This window comes from Cupressus sempervirens, chromosome 3 (genome assembly GCF_028749045.1).
Source record: "Cupressus sempervirens isolate cs-2001-9-10 chromosome 3, ASM2874904v1, whole genome shotgun sequence".
Classification (NCBI taxonomy): Eukaryota; Viridiplantae; Streptophyta; class Pinopsida; order Cupressales; family Cupressaceae; genus Cupressus; species Cupressus sempervirens.
Window position 1 is genome coordinate 527542244 of NC_143120.1, and position 12628 is coordinate 527554871.

The following is a 12628-nucleotide window of genomic DNA, read 5'->3' on the forward strand; positions in this document are numbered from 1 at the left end:
TTTTAAAACCATAAAACATTTCACATTAAGTATTTTCAAACAAAATTTTAAAACTATAAAAAATTTAAGATGTAAAATGAAATATATTAAAAAATTTACACATTAGAAAGTTCCTAAATTTAATTTTATTTGTTTAAAATTAGAAGTTACTAAACTTTATCAATAAAAACACATAATTGATTGATTTATGTATGAATTATCCAATACTAGAATTTTTTTATGCTAATCAATATGCTTTCTCACTAATCTAAACACTTTTTTTCTTTTTTTTCTATTGACAATGGGAGATTTGAACGATTGACCTCCCAAAAGGAAGCCATGCCAATTCACCATTGTACCATGGGTGGCTCTCCACTAATCTAAACACTTACACTACTATGCATCATTACTTTTAAAGGTTTAAACAAGCTAATAATTAAAAATTGACCTACAACTATAATTGTATCAATCAATATGTTCACTAATCTAAACAATTACACTACTATGCATCATTACTTTTAAAGGTTTAAAAAAGCTAATAATTAAAAATTGACCTAAAACTTCATATTTATAGTGTGCAAATAGTTTATGCTATTTGATGTGTTTTTAGATTTAGCAGATTCATAGATGAAGCATGCAATAGATTTGTGAGATCTCCATGAATTTCATCAATGTATGCAAGTAAAAATGATGAAAAATAGAAAAATGTAAGATTGAACTAGAAATTATGAAGTATTACAATCATCCTAGTTATGATAGATTGTTTAAGCTAACATGCAAGATAAAACAAGTTAAATGATTAAAAAATTATAAAATGCTCAATGAAAAACAAATGTTAAACTAGTAATAGAACAATAGCATATATATATGAGATCCTTTGAAATGAGTTAGAGGCCTCCTTTTATAGATTGTAGAAATGATTGAATGGATGAGATGCAATAATAAGCAATGGTGGAGATTTAATTGTTTGTGATCCCTATGCTCAATATTTTAGAAGTTTCCCAAAATTGTGCACTTAAGTGGTGTTATTTTCTTTTCTTTCATTTTCTTTTAGAAATTTAATTTAAAGTACAATAAGAAATAGGATTTTGATTATTTAATTAAAAGGGGTGATGGTTCTTCTAATAAAACAAACTTAGCATATAATGATGAAACCTTAAGATATTATGAATTAATGACTATTTGATGAAATGACTAAAGATTTAGTAATTACTTTAATTATACAAAATATATTTAATGCATAATAGAGTCTAATATTTAAATTAATTTAATTATTCAGATTGGAGGAACATCATTTACTAGACCAAGATAAGTGATTAAAATGTTATTATCAAATATTAGTATAAAATATTAATAATAATTCATTCAGTCATTTTTATTAGGGTGGCTAATTATTTGGTCATTTATTTAGTCATATTTATTTGTCTACCTAATTATTTAGTTATAATTTTATCCAATGATCAAACTAGTCAATTATTTAGTCATTTATAATAGTGAATTAAAAAAATTAGTGGAATTTGATCAACTTTAGTCACATGACTAAATATTTTAGTCATGTGACTAAAAGTTCTAGTCATGTAGTCATTTATTCGCCAAATTTCTACTAGTGAAAAGACTAATCTATCAATGTCTAATACAACTACTCAACTTATAGTGCATAGGATATGGCTAAGCCCTTGTCACGAGTCTAGAGGGGAGCACTGAAAAATTTTCTAACAAAGAATGCCATGTGCTTTTCTGTAATAGTGAAGCCAAAAGCAATAGCAAAACCAATAAGGAGAGTATCTCCAAAGGAAGTTGCAAACCTATTAGACCAATAAAAAGGAATAATTGCTAATGAAAAGATAGACACCTTACCACCTATGAGGGAGATTAGTCAATATAGTGACCTAATTCTTGATTCCACATTGCTAATAAGGCTGCCTATAAACTAACACTAGAGCAAAATGCAAAAGTGGCTAGGTAGATACAAGGTCATTGAGAGAAGGGTTTTATAAGGAAAAGTATCAGCCCATATGTTGCTCTAGTAGTACTTGCTCCCATGAAGGAAGGTGCATTGAGATTATGCACTGACTACAAAGCAATCAAAAGGGTAACCATCATTTATAGGTTCCCAATGCCTAGAATGGAATATCTTATGGATTGCCTAGGGAGTGTAAAATATTTTTCCAAAATTGACTTGAAGAGTGGCTACCACCAGATAAGGATGGGGATGAATGGAAAACTACCTTCAAGACCAATGAAGGATTGTTTGAATGGATTGTAATGCTCTTTTGCCTACCTAATGCTCTAAGAACCTTTACGAGGTTAATGAATGAAGTCCTCAAACCTTTCATAAATCTTTTTATTATTGTTTACTTAGATGATATCTTAATTTTTAGTAAAGATAAAGAAGAACATCTAATGCATCTTAATATGGCATTGAAGAGGTTACATGAGGAGTAGTTAAAGATCAATTTGGACAAGTGTGTGCTCTTGTAGAAGGAACTTGTATTCCTTGGTTTTTTCATCTCCAAGGGTAACATAAAAATGGATCCCTCAAAAGTAGAATCCATAATTAATTGGCCTACTCCTAGATCAGCTAGTGAGGTAAAAAATTTCCATGGCCTTGCTAGTTTCTATAGAAAATTTGTTAAGAACTTCAGTGGGATAAGTGCACCTATGATTGATATTGTCAAGGGGGGAAGAAAATGTCAATTTTAATGGACTAAGGATGTAGACTAGTCATTTAAATATTTGAATACAAGGGTAGCACAACAACCAATATTTTTTTTGCCTAATTTTAACAAATTCTTCACCATAGAATGTGATGCTAGCAAGAGGGAAATTGTTGGTGTTTTAAGCCAAGAGGGCAGGCATGTGACTTTTTTTAGTGAAAAACAAAATTTAAAAAAAACAAAAATACTCTACCTATGATCTAGAGATTTATGCAATGGTTCAATCCCTTAGGAAATGGAGGCATTATTTGCTACCTAAGGAATTTAATGTTTACACTGAAAATCAAGCATTGAGTTTTTTGAATAGATAGGAAAAGATGAACCATAGGCACATCAAATGGATATAGTACCTACAATCTTACACTTTTTGAATCAAACATAAGAAAGGGGTGGCTAACAAAGTCTTTGATGCTTTAAGTAGGAGAAACCTAGCCATTCAAAAAGTACAATTGGAAAGTGTTGGTGTACCTACTCTGAAAGACATGTACATCAATGATGGAGATTTTAAGGAAGCCTACCAGGTTTTTTTTGAGTTAGGGGATAGGTATCACACTGATTTTCAAGAATACTTCATCCAAGAAGGACTTTTGTTTAAAGGTAGTTAATTGTGTATACCTCATTTCTCAATGAGGGGAAACATAATCAAGGAGAAATGTTGTGGGATTCTATCTAGTCATTTTGGCCTTGATAAAACCTTAGAATTAGTGAGGAGATTCTACTTTTGGCCTAGAGTGTGAAATGACATTAGAAAATTTGTGGATACTTGCCTAATATGTCAGTGGGCTAAAGGAAAAAGTTCAAATCAAGGGTTATACAAACCATTACCAATACCTACAAAGCCTTGGGATTTAGTTAGCATGGACTTTATCTTGGGTCTTCCTAGGACCAAGTCATGATATGATAGTATATATGTTGTTGTAGATAGATTCTCCATGATGGAACACTTTTTTCCCTATAAGAAAATACATGATGCTTCTAGTATTGTAGGCTTATTCTTCAAATAAATAGTGAGACTTGATGGGATACCTCAATCTATTGTTTCAGATAGGAATCCTAAAATTGTGAGAAATTTTTGGCATACCCTATGGAAAATATTGGGAACTACCCTTGCTATGTCATCTTCCTATCACCCACAATCTAATGGGCAAACTGAGGTCATAAATAGATCCCTAGGTAACCTTCTTAGGTGCTTGAAAAAGGAGTATGGTATTGTGTGGGATACAATCTTGCCTCAAGATGATTTCTCCTATAATGAATCTATCAATAGAAGTATAGGCCTCAGTACATTCCAAATTATTTATGATTCTCATCCAAGGGGTGTTTTGAACTTAGATCTCTAGAGAGCATTGTTCAAAGGAGTGCATTAGCAGATGATTTTTCTAAAGTGATGAAAGACATTCACCAATAGGTTAGAGAGAGATAGAAATAGAGTTCTCAAAAATACAAGTAGGCAGTAGACATGAAGAAGAGAGAAATACATTTTAATGTTGGGGACATGGTCATGGTCCACCTTAAGAAGGAAAGACTTCCTAAAGGGAATTATTAAAAATTGCACATGAAAAAGATAAGACCATTTCAAATTCTCAAACAATGTGGTCCCAATGCATACAAGATTGACTTACCTCTTGATATAGGCCTCTCACCAATATTTAATGTATTTGATATTTATGCATATAAGACTTCTAGTCCTACTGACATTGATGAAGTAGGTTCTAAGGATGTTCTTTAGGATCTACCAAGACAAAGCACTCCAAGTATAGAATCATTTTAGAAAAGAGGATCAACAAGAAGACTAGAAAATGTACCTATTATGATTACTTGTTCAAATGGTAGGATAAACCACTGGAGGGAGCAACTTGGATGTCTATGATAGATATTGAGAGGAATGGTGTAAAATTTGCAGGCATTCCCACTCAAGGGACTTGAGTGTTTTTGGCCAAATGAGTATAGTATAGGACATCAAGGTGATGGAACTAACAAAAAATTGGATCAAGGAATATTGGGACCTTGTGGAAGACATGCAATGATCCACAAAAAGATGTTTTAATTTCATTTTGATATGTAATAAGCAATGTTTTTATGTTTTGGTCAAGGAAATTAAGTGTGCTTATAAACCTAAGTTCCTTAGTCCAAAAGGATCCTAAAATTACATATTTTGAGTAAATAGGAGTCTCTAATATGTTTTTATAATCAATTTACCTTAATAAGGTTTTAGAAAGGAAAATGAATAGGTAATTGGGACTTGAACAAAAAATTGTAAAAGTTGTTGATTTGCAATCTTTGTTGTTGACAACTTTTTGTCAAAAAGTGCAAATTTTTACCCAATAGTCCTAATCTTTCAAATATCAGTTGTAACTATTTGGAATCATGTATTTATGCATCCACACTCTAAAAAAAAATCAAAGGTGTCAAGTATTGTATTGAAAAATCAATTTTAAGGAGAAACAAGCAGATTTTTAGATCATATATTGTGTGTACAGAATTGTATGGATTGGCTGACTAGATCAGATGACATGATTGGATAGAGTTGTGAATCCTAATTCCATAATATTTTTTATCATTCATTTTTGTTAAGTTTGGAGAGAGATATCTTTATTTTACTGAAGTTGGGTCAACAAACCCTTAAATTGAGGATTTTCATGGCTTTTTGGTCCTAACTTGTAACTCCATTGTTGTAATTTAATGACCTCTAAGATTTTGCAAGGTTAGGACATGTACTAAGAGATTCCTAAATTTAGTTTTGCATCAGGAGATCTGAATGTCCTATGAGTGAGCCCTAGGTTGAATGTTCACATGTATTCAACCAATCTAGTGAGGGTTTGTAGGGTGAATGAAGAGATGGAAGTCTAGAACTTGGTAGAAGTTTGTTTCATGTTGAGATGAGTTGTGGGAACACCTTCCTCATCAATTTCTATGCCTAGGAACCCATTCTTTCTATTTTCCAAATGTTCCAAGCCACTTTTGGTTAATTAGGTTTGAGAAGCCTATGTGAGTTTAGGGTTGCTGGAGTAGGTTAGGGAATTGAAAGTTGGAGGATAGATAGAAGGCCCAAAAGGGTATCTAAAACTATAATTATTTTGCTAAGATCTTTTGTAAATTTCCAAGTTGTTTCCCTAAAACCCATAAAAGTACTACTAAGAGCAATTAGCCCTCTTAGTGCATTTGATGGTTGTGAGAGTTGGGTAACCCAAACTATAGTGGAAAATTGATCCTTGTGTATTTATTGAAGTGTATAAAGTCTTGGTTGGAGTCAAGGGGTTGGGTAGTGATCATTTCCAAGTTTGTACCCTAGGATTCAAAGTTGGCTTTTAGAGTCACTTTGTGGAATTTGTGAAGAACTTGAAGAAGTTGGTTCTAGGAGTTTGTGGAAAGTTGAAGTGTGGGATAAGGGAGTCTTAGAGATGCTTAGAAGGTATAAATATTCCTTGAAGGATTGTGATTAGACTCATTCACACTTTTGATAAAGACCTCTGCACCAATCAGATCCTTCGATCACTATGTCATGAAGAGCTAGTGATTGTGATGAGAATGTCTATTGGTTATATTTTACTTTGTCTCCTTTGATGTGAATGTTGATATGATATCTTATTTCATAGGTTTATTATGATCAAACCTTGGCAAAGGGCTAGGCTACATTACAGAAGTTATTCCATGATTTTACCATCTTGTATAAACACATTGTGTGGGAATGATTGATCACATATTATGGAGATAGGTATCTAGTAGAGTGCATAGTGTACTCCCTCATTGCACAGGCATTGATCATGGAAAGAAGCCAAAAGGACTTCCCATGTGGGTTTGGTAATTTAGTGATGGATTTAGTTGGGAGACCAATGCAAATGGCATGGGGACTAGCCATCCTAGTAGATATGTACCTTGATCTCCATGAGATCATGTACAAGGAGGGGAGGACATGGGTGTGTGAAGCCATCCTTGCACAAGTATGGGCACGTGACCATATCTCAATGATTCAACCCAAAGTATAGCTAAGGGAAAGAGGATACCCATTTATATATAGATATTCAAAGTTCATGTTGTGGTCCCACAATGCACACCCCATTCTCTACTGGGAATGGGGACACCTTACCTTTGTTTTTTATGGATCCTTGGACTTGCAATTTGAGATACGAAAAAAATTCAAAGAGTCAAAAAGTAAAAAATTGAAAAAATAAAAAAATCATAAAAATTAAAAATTAAATTAAAAATAATTTTAAAAAATTAATAATAATGCACTCACGCATCACACATATGAGCAATGCACACCTGCGCTTGCATAGAGGCATGTTGTGCACCCTGTGGGTGGGCGCGGTTATAAAGCCCCCCCCCCCCCCCCCCCACATCTTACAAAATCATTACCCTTTTCAACACTTTGTAGAACTTTGAAGTGCTCAGCAAAAAGGTGAGGCCAAGCAACATCCGTATAATGCGTGTGTTTCAAGCAACACACACCGATGCAATGTACATGCATTATGTGCCCAAACCCTACTCTATTTTTCATGCAACACACACCCACACAATGTACATGCATTGTGCTCCCAAACCCTACCCTCGTGCTTAGAACACTTTGTGCCACACCAAATACAAAATGCTCCCCACCTATACTTGCACACTATGCTCGTGCACAACACTCTATGCCCACTGCACACACTCTATGACTGCATGCACTCGGTGCCTATTGCACATGCCCCACACCCACACATGCACCATGTGCCAAACATAAAACCCTCTACACCTACATGTGCTTTGTGCTTGCATGTACTCTATGCCTCCAAAACTTTAGCTTCCCACCATCATGCAAAACATAAACTCGTGTGCACCTTCCTTTGCACGGTTGCTTCAAAATGGCACTATGTATGCTCCAAAATGGTGCTACACACCCTTCTTCCATCGTGTCACATGGGTTTTTCATTGTGCACATCAAGCACTACATGCACCACCATAAAATCTATGCACACTCACTTTCTTGTCTACCACCATTATGCATTGCACAAACCCTAACTGTGTGTGCCACCTTGCACCGCACATGCCACATAGTATCGTGCACTCATCCGCCTCCAAAACCTAAAACCTAAAAACATTTTTTTAAAAAAAAATTCATAAAAATAATTTAAAATAATAAATATATATTAAAAAATAATAAATAATAATAAAAGGACCCACCTTTTAATTTTAATTTTTTGTCAATAGTCAATTAAAGAGTAATTGAATGCTTTTATGTTTTTTTTAGGTTTTCATTATTTTGAGCTAATAAATGTTTTTTCTATATCGTGCAGATTAAATTGCATCTACATCTAGAGTGAAAATGATGCCTAAGCCCATTGTGTTCAAGTTCCAGGGCGTGCCATTCAAATTGAGGTTCCATGATGATCATGCAAAAATCAAAGATACCAAGTTGGGACATAGATTTGGGAGAATTCCTCAGAATCTACAAAAAACCCATGGAAAGATTGGCTCTAGTATCCTCTTTGATTTTCTTTGAGTTGGTAAGCGCAACTTTGCATCCAGTATCAGTGCAGTCAGCAAAATTGATTATGACACTAGCTCAACATTTAGTTTCTAAAGAGAGAGTGGTTAAGAGTCTAATTGGAGAAGTGGTACTTGACCTCTAACTTGAAAAAATTGTGAGGGTCTTCCACCTCCCAAGGGTGGATCAATTTATAAGACTCTCCTATGAAGCAATAGAGAGGTAGTATAGAGAGCACCAGAAGGAGGCAAAATAAATTATCCAATCATCTTACCACATTGAGAAGCCTCCTGAGGGTAGGGTCACAAGAAATGTGGACATGACTAGGGGATACATGAAGGAAGATATTAGATATTCCATCATTCTTTTGAGTAGAGTCATGGATCTACCCGCAGCTAGCCACGTTAGTGCTTTCATGGTCAACTTCATCAAGATAAACAAGACAACAAGGATACCACTAGACTGGGCCACCACACTAAGTGAGAACATGTGTGAGAAATTAGGGGCAAGTAAGGACAAGAAGAAGTTCTATATGACTTCTTACATGGTTTATCTTCTTGCAGAAAAGGTGACAAACTATCTTGGTTTGTACAAAAGAGGCAATATGTAGGATCCTAATGCCTGGCCCTATATTGTCTACCCTCAACTGATGAGGAAGAAGCTCTTAGCATAAAGCAAGGAGTAAAAAATCATGAATGATGCATTAATTTTTGTGGTCATCTAATTTATAGAGGGAGATTGTGTAAAGAGGTTATTTGATGAGGCAAAAGCACGGATAACAGATCTCATGGCCTACTTCATCCAATTTAAGACATTCTCATATCTATGAATAGTTGGTGCATCTGTCAACCCCAAGAAGCTTCCTAGATATCCAAGTGACAAACTAGTGTTATTGGAGATTTCCCAATAGATTGAATCTACATATGAGAGGGTGAAGAGATAGAGGAGACCCTGTTGGACATGGGTCCTAGTCATTGGACCATATCAAGTCAAATAGAAACATGATATTTTGTCCTTTGAGTGGGAATGGGAGAATTATCCTCTTAAGGAATACAATTCCCCTAGGTTCCATTTTGATAATATTGGGAAAGTGTAGAGTCTGGCTAGTAAAGAGTTCCACCATGAAGCTGCTATTGAAGATCATTGGATGAAGGCAACAAATGACTATGATGTTTGCATAAGGGACTATTGTAGGATGACTTTGTATTTAGTAGAGAATGCTCTCAAGCTAAAAATCCCAAAGTAAAAAAATGGAATAGGATTCATAAGAGCTTTCAAACCCCCTATTCAACTTGGAAAAAATAGGAGAGAGGCCCATCATGAATGCCAAGGTTGATAAGGAGGAGGGCAATGATATTAATAATCAGGTGAAGCATGTTGTTAGAATGACAAAGGATTGGATCAAGAAGCCTTTTCAACTTGATCAAATTCCTAACACTATGATCTTTCATGCACAAGCCTACCCAAAGAAAGGTAAAGGGAAGAAAGTTACAATTCTTACCTTTGTAGCCCAATCTCCCATTAGGCCAGAGACAGTATACCAACTTGACCGCCCAGTTGGATACTATCATTCTCAAGAGAAGAAAGGAAATAACAAGAGGAAGAGGACCTCCCCTTGAAGGATTTAAACAAAATAGGGAGAAGTGCAAGAACCTTCCTAGTAGAAAGAAGAGAGTGTTCAAGGATCCAAATATACTAGAGCTACTCAAGTCTAGGATGATCCCTAATTGCCTCCCTTTGTGCCTAGCTAATCAAAAGAGGGAGAGAGTCAAAAAGTTTTCATTCCTCCTTTGCAAGAGGAGCCATCATCCCCTTCTACCTCCACAAAAAAAAAGAGGATCAAGATCTGAATGAAGATAAGGCAAAGGGTGACTAGGAGAATGGTGACTTTTCCATATGTTCTCAAGACCATTCTAGAAGGAGAAGAGGAGATGAAGAAGAATAGTCACCCCTACAGAGAAGAACTCAGCTAGCTAGAGCCACCAAGCAAGAAAGGAGAAGTACCATGGGCATATTTTTGTCCACCCTAGTAGGAACCTTTGAAGCTTCTTCTTTGGAAGATGAAGTACAACAATGGGTGGATGAGAAAAGTGAAGAAGGTGATGACATTTTCAAAATGTCAGATTTTGATTTTATGCCCATGGGAATAGAGCTAGTTGGGGATAAGATCAGGGATACCTCTACAGGTGAACCTCAACAAGAAGACTAGATGCAAATTCCACTAGATTCACAGGGTCCCGATCTTACTCCCCCATCTCTACCACAAATCATGGTGGTAGATAAAGACTTGGTTACTCCTCTACCCTAGAGTTCAGATGAGGAACAGATTCAAGAACCATCATAAGGGGAGGAACCAGAACAAATGGCAATTGATGAAGTGTCAAAGGAGGGAAAAATGGTGGAATATTCTCAACCACCTTCCCAAGACACTAAAGTGGAAGCTTTAGGGTCCACTGAGACTAAGATCACAAAAGAAGAGCCCTTGCAGAGGGAAACAACTCCAAGGAGGAGCAATAAGGGAAAGGAGGTAGTAGAACATACTCCATCCTCGAGAGGCAAGTCCTCTATTGAGGACATCCCAAAATGGCTCTAGAAAGAAGTAATGAGGAGTACCCCACCTCAATTTTGAGCTACTGAGGAAGACATTTTTGAGATTACAGAGATTTTAAAGAAGCCTGAGTCTCCATTGCATGAGGCAAGACTATTGGCCTTTTAGTTACCAATACACAAAACCAAGAATTATTTTCTCAAGTGGCTATACCTCTAGAAGATATAGATGTAGAAAGCCTCATCCCCCAAGACTATCAAATCAAAGAGGTCATTCTTGGGAGACCTACATGGGATACAGCCTGATTGATGGTGACTAGGGGAATTAAGGAAATATTCAGAAGCATGGAGTAGGAAGAGGTTGAACTCCAAGTACTTTGAAGGAAGAATGAGATCTTGAAAGGATATTTAGCCAAAGTAGTTGGTCCTCTAGATCCTGAGCACCTCGAGGAGATCTTGAACACCATTCTTAGGGAAGGGGGAGCATACAGTTAGATCCATTTTTGAAAGCTCGTCAATAATGGCAAGAGTTTTGAAGAGAAGGACATTTTGATTATCTATGGAAACCTAAAGTTACTACATGCTACATAGGATAACATGAATAAAATGGTAGAAATTTTGAAGTAGGACTTTAGCATTATGGATGAAGTAAGCGCCTAGAGTAAAGACTTACAAATTTTCCAGGCCATAAAAGGGAAAAAGTATAGAGTTTTGATAGATGTATATATAGGGGAAGAATTGGATATGATTGATGATTGGATAGAGAAAATTGCGGATAGTAATAAATTGATGGAAACATTATATGCAAAGATCCATAGGCTTAAGAATCAAGCCTAAGAGAAAATTTTGGAAGTAGAAAAGCATTATAATGATGCTTGCTTGGATAATTTTGAAGATGAGGAATGAGAGAATTTGTTGCCTATAGAGATAGTGGTAGAGAATTTGAAGAAGATTTTTGTGGAAGTTGTTGATGACAAAGATATCCAGCAAGCCTTCAGGACTTAAGAAGCTTTGTTAGAATTGGATACCAAACTCAAGGATTTTGTTGATACCCAAATTGAGGTAGACAATTATAGATAGAAGGTCAAGGAAAAATACAAGGCTTTAAATTTACCAAATGCGGCTAAAATTATTGAGATTATAGAGAAATTCAAGTGGAAACATCCAAACATAGCTTTGGGATGAAGGGGAACAAATCCCAGAAGCCAGAATTCAAATTTTGACACTCATTAAAATTTTGAGATTTTGGACCATTTTGAGGTGTGCAATGTAATACCCCAAAATTGTCTCATTTCCATAATCACCAATTCTAGTCTATTCTAATCAACCCTAAAGTCCTATTTCATTAGGAAATTCTTATTTCGATCATTGCTACTTGACTTAATTGTCAAATGCAGAAAACCCTAAATCTGCATTAATCATGTTATTTATTTAATTCCTAAAGTATTGACACATATTAGTCACATTAAACCTATTGATTAAGATTTAATTTAATTTGAAGTATTTATACTTTAATTAAATTAAATTATCCCAAGGACAATGTACGAAGGAATTAAAATATTTAATTTAATAATTGTGCCCTCTTTAATTAATTGAATTAGAATATTCAATTAAATGAAAAAGGTATTTGTGAGGTCATATATCACTTATTAAATTAACTAATATCTACAAAATCTTCTCTTTAGTTCTAAATGGAAACTTTGAGTGAACTAACTCTCAAATTATAATCAATCTAGTTAACTTGCTTTCACACTTATGACAAGTTCAGTTAACTACTCATCACACTCAGATCAGAAACAATTCACTTCACATGAACAAGGAAGTTTCCATTTCAACCAAATCTTCTATCTAATCATAACCATTCATCAAGGTTGATCCTGACCATTGATTCATTCATGGATTCTATTTGAGGGACCCATAA